Genomic DNA, 6,088 nt, shown 5'->3' with positions numbered 1-6,088 from the left:
TCCCTTGAAATCTTGAGGCCAAGTGTCACTCATTGTCTCTTGGCTGCTTGTTTTAAAACAGACACACATTAAAAATTTTAAACTCAAATGACAATTTTCCTTAATGCAAGAATTACAATCACCTTTACTATACCACAAAGCTAGATTTAACATCTTTATAACTTTTAAAAACATCCTAATTGTAGAACATAATTGAAAGTAAGCCACATTATACAAATAATTTTTACCCTCTTTTTAAGGCCTTCCTAATTTTAATGTTAACACATCCAAGGGAAAGTTTTAGCAATACTAATCAGATCATCACATCATTTATTTTAACCATCATGTTTTCAGTGCCTATCTGCAGGGAAAAGAGACAGAACAACGATGGGCCACTTGGCCCCTCCTATGGAATAGGCAGGCACACACCCAATCTGACTCTTTAGGGTTAGATGAACTGCGTTTGTGCCAGTTTGCCTCATCATGCTTGGACTCCTCCCAGGGCCTGTCCCACTGCATGACCAGCTGAACTGCACTTCTGCTTGTTCACCCTTCACCCCTAAAGATAGGTCTTCGGTTGGTTTCTAAGTTTTTCCCCGTCTCTTCTCTTGGTTCTCAAATGAAATACAGTTTTAGGTAGACAGAACAGGTAACATCTTTGACAGTGTTAAACTAACCTTTACATTTAAATTTTTAATATTTATCCCAAATTTTAGCCAAGGGAATTAAATCCCGAACTGCCAATGCATTTTTGTTAAGCCAGATAACTTGATTACAGTATAAACAGTCTTATGCATTTTAAAACATTAGTTTTTAAAATACCAGATTTTTTTTTTTAATTTGCAAGTTAAAGAACCTTTTAAAAAGCCATTTAAAACAATGTGAAGATTTTAAAAAAAATTTTTGGTAATGTCCAAACCTCATAACCTTTTGAAATTTAAATCACCCAATTGTTACAGCATGCTGACATTTTTTTTTTTTTTATCTTTGAACACGTTCACAGACACACACAAAACACACAGATCTTAAAGCGCGCGAAAATCAAAATCAGTTGTACGTACACTTTCTAAAGGTTTTAAACAAAAAATTTAAGACAGTATTTCTTTTAGAACTAGGTACCTTTGTTGTGCTTCATTTTCACAGAGCTTGCTTGTTAGCAAGGCTTTTGAATCTCTTCTGAGTTGGAGGAGGGCTGAGGGAGGGAGTCACCTAAGACTAAACTGGCCTGATTTTTTTTTTTTTTTTTTAACCCAATTTTAGACAGAACTAGCTGAAAAGTCCAATCCAGGTACACAGCCTTCTACGCCCTCACCTGTCCTCCAGCAGCCTCCACTGGGAGAAGGTGCAGCCTGAGGCTTGAAGGGAACCAAACTAGCCCAGTAACCCTTCATGCCTCGCGGGGAGGGTGGGCATAGCAGGTCTGTGACCAGGCCCCGCTGGAACTTTTATTCCCTCAGAGATGTTTAAATAAATAAATAACAAAAACACAGATAAACACAAAAACCAAGGATCCACATTTAAAACTGGTACCAATTCTAAAAACAGAACTAGACAAGAACTGAAGGCTGAGTTGGGGACTAATGGGCCCCAGTTTATCCCTACCGGAACTCTGTGCTGTTCCCACTCAGCAAGCTGAATCCAGAGTCTGCTGGGTGAGCCTGCCACACTCACCCAGAACTTTCCTACCCCATAAAACAAACACACTAAAGTTAACAAGACAAACATGTGGCCACAAAGACAAAATCAAGTCTCAGTGAATGGGGCGACATCTCACCACCATTCACTTACCAGGGGACTCAACCCCCCTACTCACCTCCGGAGGATTTTTCTCTTAGAGTCCTGCAGACGTTGACCCGGGGGTCTTCCAAGGCAGAGGCGAATTCCCAGTCATCTTGGGGCAAGGGAAGGAGGTCCCTAGCGGCCGTTCCCTCAGACTGACAGGTTCTCCCCCACGCTCAGACCCCCCGAGCCAAGGCCCGAGGCTGAGATCTAACTGAGGCCACCTGCAGATGGTCAGTGGCAATTTCATAATTGACAAACAAGCAAGTTCCCAAAACCTGACAATCTCGGCTCAGGCTGTGACTTCCAGTGATCTATAGTCAGACTTAAGGGGGTTGTTAGTTGCTGCCCCATCCCTTTAAGGACAACAAAACAGACAACAGAAACAATTAACACTAAACAGAAACACAAAAACAGACAGGCGCCAAACAGAAAAAGCGACTTCAGATGGGAGTGGCCGACCATGGCTAAACTCCCCGGGAAGGAGAGAGAGCTGAGGTTGGGAAATTGGAGAGGGAAGGAGTGGGGGAGAGAGCTGAGGGGCAGATGGAAGGGTTAAGGGGGTAGGGATTTGGGGGGCCGGGGTAGATAAGAAGGGTTTCATCCACGGGGGAGGTTCTAAAATAAGAGCTTCCCAAGTAACAATATAAGGGACCTGGTCTGGGTGTCCGTGTGGTCCCGGGTCCATAACTTTGGCCTTGATCTGTAAGGCAATGGTTAGGTTAAAGGTTCCTTCACGTGGCCAGCCACAGTTGAAAGTGGGCCATTCTGATGAACAAAAAGTTATCCATTTTCTTTTTTTAACTTCTACTGAAAGATTGTGAGCTGATGTTTGCACATCCCTCCAGTTCTGTAAAGTAAGGTTAAGTGGTGTCGCGACAGTTTGTCCCATTTTAAAACTGTTAACGAACACAAAAACAATACAGACAACAATACAAACGACAATACAGACAACACTTGGCTTCGCTGCGCGCTGTTGTTAATAAACTGAAAGCAAAACCTGATAGAGACCTGTGTAGTTTTAACTTAAGGTTTAACTTAAGGAATAACACAAGACTATTCACAGTAACACACTCTCCCAAATTTTCCACAGCGAAGGCAAAGACAGCAGATCAACAGAAAAACAAACCACAAGGGCAGAAGCAATGCAAGCAACCAAAACTCTACAACAAACAACATTACAATTATAACTGGTCACGTTACTTTGTCGCTGCGCGGTTTCGACAATCAGCCGAAGGCAAAAACCAGGCGGAGACTGTTTTGAGAGTCTGGATCTCTCGTCTCCTAGGCAAATCACGCGTCTAAAAGAGGACTGAGTTCCAGATGGGCCACTTTTTCAGGCCACCCTGATGAGCCACTTTTTCAGGCTCCCTGACGGGCCAATATTTCAGGCCACCCTGACGGGCCAATATTTCAGGCCACCCTGACGGGCCAATATTTCAGGCCACCCTGATGAGCCACTTTTTCAGGCTCCCAGAAGCCCCCAGGACGTCTCCTGGGGACCGCGGTCGGGAGTACGAGCTCGTCAGCTCCTCCACGGGTCCGCCTGATACAGACGAGAACGGCCGAACTCACCAGATTCGCAAGCGCACAGAAATTGGCCACACGAGACTTCAGACAGCTTACAGGCAACACACAGACAATACACAGACAATACACAGACAATACACAGACGCTGGCCAGCTTACCTCCCGAAAATGGGTCGGTGGTCCCTGGGTGGGGGTCTCTATCCCGGACGAGCCCCCAGAATGAAAGACCCCCGTCGGCGTGGGGTGCCCTTCGATCTGAAGAGACCCTTCCCCAAGGAACAACGAGACCACTTGTGCGGATGCAAACAGCAAGAGGTTTATTCGGGCATGCCTCGGCTCCCAGGTGCACTCAACCTCGAGATCCACAAGGTTCGGGTTGAGTGTCTGGGAACCGGTTACACGGGTACCCGGGGCGACAAAGTCTATCGGGAGACTTGCGCCCCGAGTGCTTGAAAGCACCCTCCTTTTATGGACAGCAGAAGCAAGGTTACAGAAGCGAGATGCTTGGTTACAGAATATTGATTGGTTAATTTCAAATTACGCTCAGGGTGGGGATTGGTCAGGTTAAGCTGGCCAGATGGGGCAGGTGGGGTTGGGGGAAAGCTGACGTGTCGGTACTTGCCCCGGCAAGTCTGTGCTGGTCGTCATGCACCGAAACTGTTCGTTCCCTAATTTTGACAAGTGATTTATTACCTCCTGACCTACCCTGCCATTATAGCTAAGTTTTACAGGAAGGGACGGGAGGGTCGGCTATTTTTCAGGAATGCCTGGCTTTAGGGCATGTAATGACTTGCCTGTGTCCTGCTTCGCTCTCTTAGGTATGCAGGGGAAGGGGCAGCAGTTTTCCTTAAAGGGCTCAATGGGGGGCTCAATGGGTGAACATATACTGGAGTCTGGGGTCTTTTCAACGGGAGATGATTACTTCAGAAAATGTCTTTTCTATAAATAGTCAAAGTTTAAGGGAAAAAAAAAAAAGAATAAGTAACACATAACTTGAAGGGGCAGGGCTGTGCCGGGGAGAGGTCACTGGATGGTTCTCCTACATATAGGCCAGGAAAAGTCTTTGCTCACCTCCCAGTGCCTGGGACTCTGGCACTGACTCTTTGCTAAGATGTGGACAGTAAGCTTGTGATTTATAAGAAGTCTGTGTGTGGGCTGGGAAGGTAGCTCAGTGGTAGAGTGTTTGCCTTGCATGCATGAGGCCCTGGGTTCGATTCCTCAGCACCACATAAGCAAAAAAGAAAAAAGCTGGAAGTGGCGCTGTGGCTCAAGTGGTAGAGCGCTAGCCTTGAGCTGAAGAGCTGAGGGACAGCGCGCAGGCCGAGTTCAAGCCCCATGACTGGACCCAAAAAAAAAAAAGAAGTTTATGTGACTTAGATATCATCAAAGTTTTGTTTATCTCTTTTATGTTCTTTTCTGACATTTGTTTTCCATTTCAGTATTAAATAATAGAAATGCTTCTGTATTTGTGAAAAATAAAATACCTCAAGCCTTATTCCCAGCTGTTCAACTCATTTAATTGTTAAGTGCCTCATGACAAGTGGGGCCTGTGGGGCCTGAACTCTGGGCCTGGGCGCTGTCCCTCAGCTCTTCAGCTCAAGGCTAGTGCTCTACCACTTGAGCCACAGCGCCACTTCCGGCTTTTTTCTTTTTGCTTATGTGGTGCTGAGGAATTGAACCCAGTGCCTCAGGCATGCAAGGCAAGCGCTCTACCACTGAGCCACCTTCCCAGCCCCAGTATTTAATTTCTTAAACTCAGCTTCTATAGTAAACAGAAAGCATGAATTATATTTGGTGTCCAGAACCAGGACCAGTGGAAACAGCCTTTCATATAGTTCAGTATTACCTATTTTTTTGTCATTTCCGTTTCAAAGGGTTTGAGTTCTGCTGGTTGAGTTGAAAGCACCGGTCCTGTGAGCCCATATCATGGCGGCACAACGAAGCTGGAAGCAAGTCAGGGCAGGGCCAGACAAGCGGCCGCTAGCTGACCCAGCATGGCAGACGTGGGCAGACGTCGGAGCGCAAAGGACAGGAGAAGCGCTAGGCTCCAGCCCCATTCACTCACACATACGTGTCTCTTTGGCTCCAACTGTCTTCAGCAACAACTCCTTCGAACACAGTGTAAACACTAAACAAGTACCTAGCACCTCGTAAACACTAAATGTAGGCTACCTCTGAATGTTGGTCGCCCGTGTGTGGGTATGTCTGTGCTTCCTGACTATTCCTTCAGTCCAGTGATACATAAACTGTCACAAGACGATGAATGATATCACTCTGCAGTGTCTGTGCAAACATGGAAATGCTGACATTTCATTCTGACAGGAAACGCAGTACAGGTACATATTGTAGCATTGTCCAGATATAGTTACAAATTCTCAAAACCTGAAGCCATTATATTCATCCACATAAAAAGTTATCCCTTGCTGGGGGCCGGTGGCTCACGCCTGTTATCTGAGCTACTCAGGAGGCTAGGATCTGAGGATCGCAGTTCAAAGCCAGCCCAGGCAGAAAAGTCCATGAGACTCTTAACTCTAATAAACTATTCAGAAAAAGCCAGAAGTGGTGCTATGGTTCAAGTGGTAGAGTACTAGTGTTGAGCAAAAAAGCGCAGAGACAGCACTCAGGCCTGAAGTTCAAACCCAGGAGTGGCACCAAAAAAAAAAAAAAAATCCTTGAAAAGCACCATAAACATCAGAAATGATTCACTTGAGACAGACCACATGGCATATTGTTCATAAAGTTAGTAAAAAGAAATACAATGTGCCATGATTTCTGTTATAAATGCTTTTTTTCTAGAAGTT

This window comes from Dipodomys merriami, unplaced genomic scaffold, assembly GCF_024711535.1.
Source record: "Dipodomys merriami isolate MVZ:Mamm:240054 unplaced genomic scaffold, mDipMer1.0.p SCAF_129, whole genome shotgun sequence".
Classification (NCBI taxonomy): Eukaryota; Metazoa; Chordata; class Mammalia; order Rodentia; family Heteromyidae; genus Dipodomys; species Dipodomys merriami.
The sequence above is the reverse complement of the archived record's forward strand: the minus strand, read 5'-3'. Positions refer to the sequence as shown.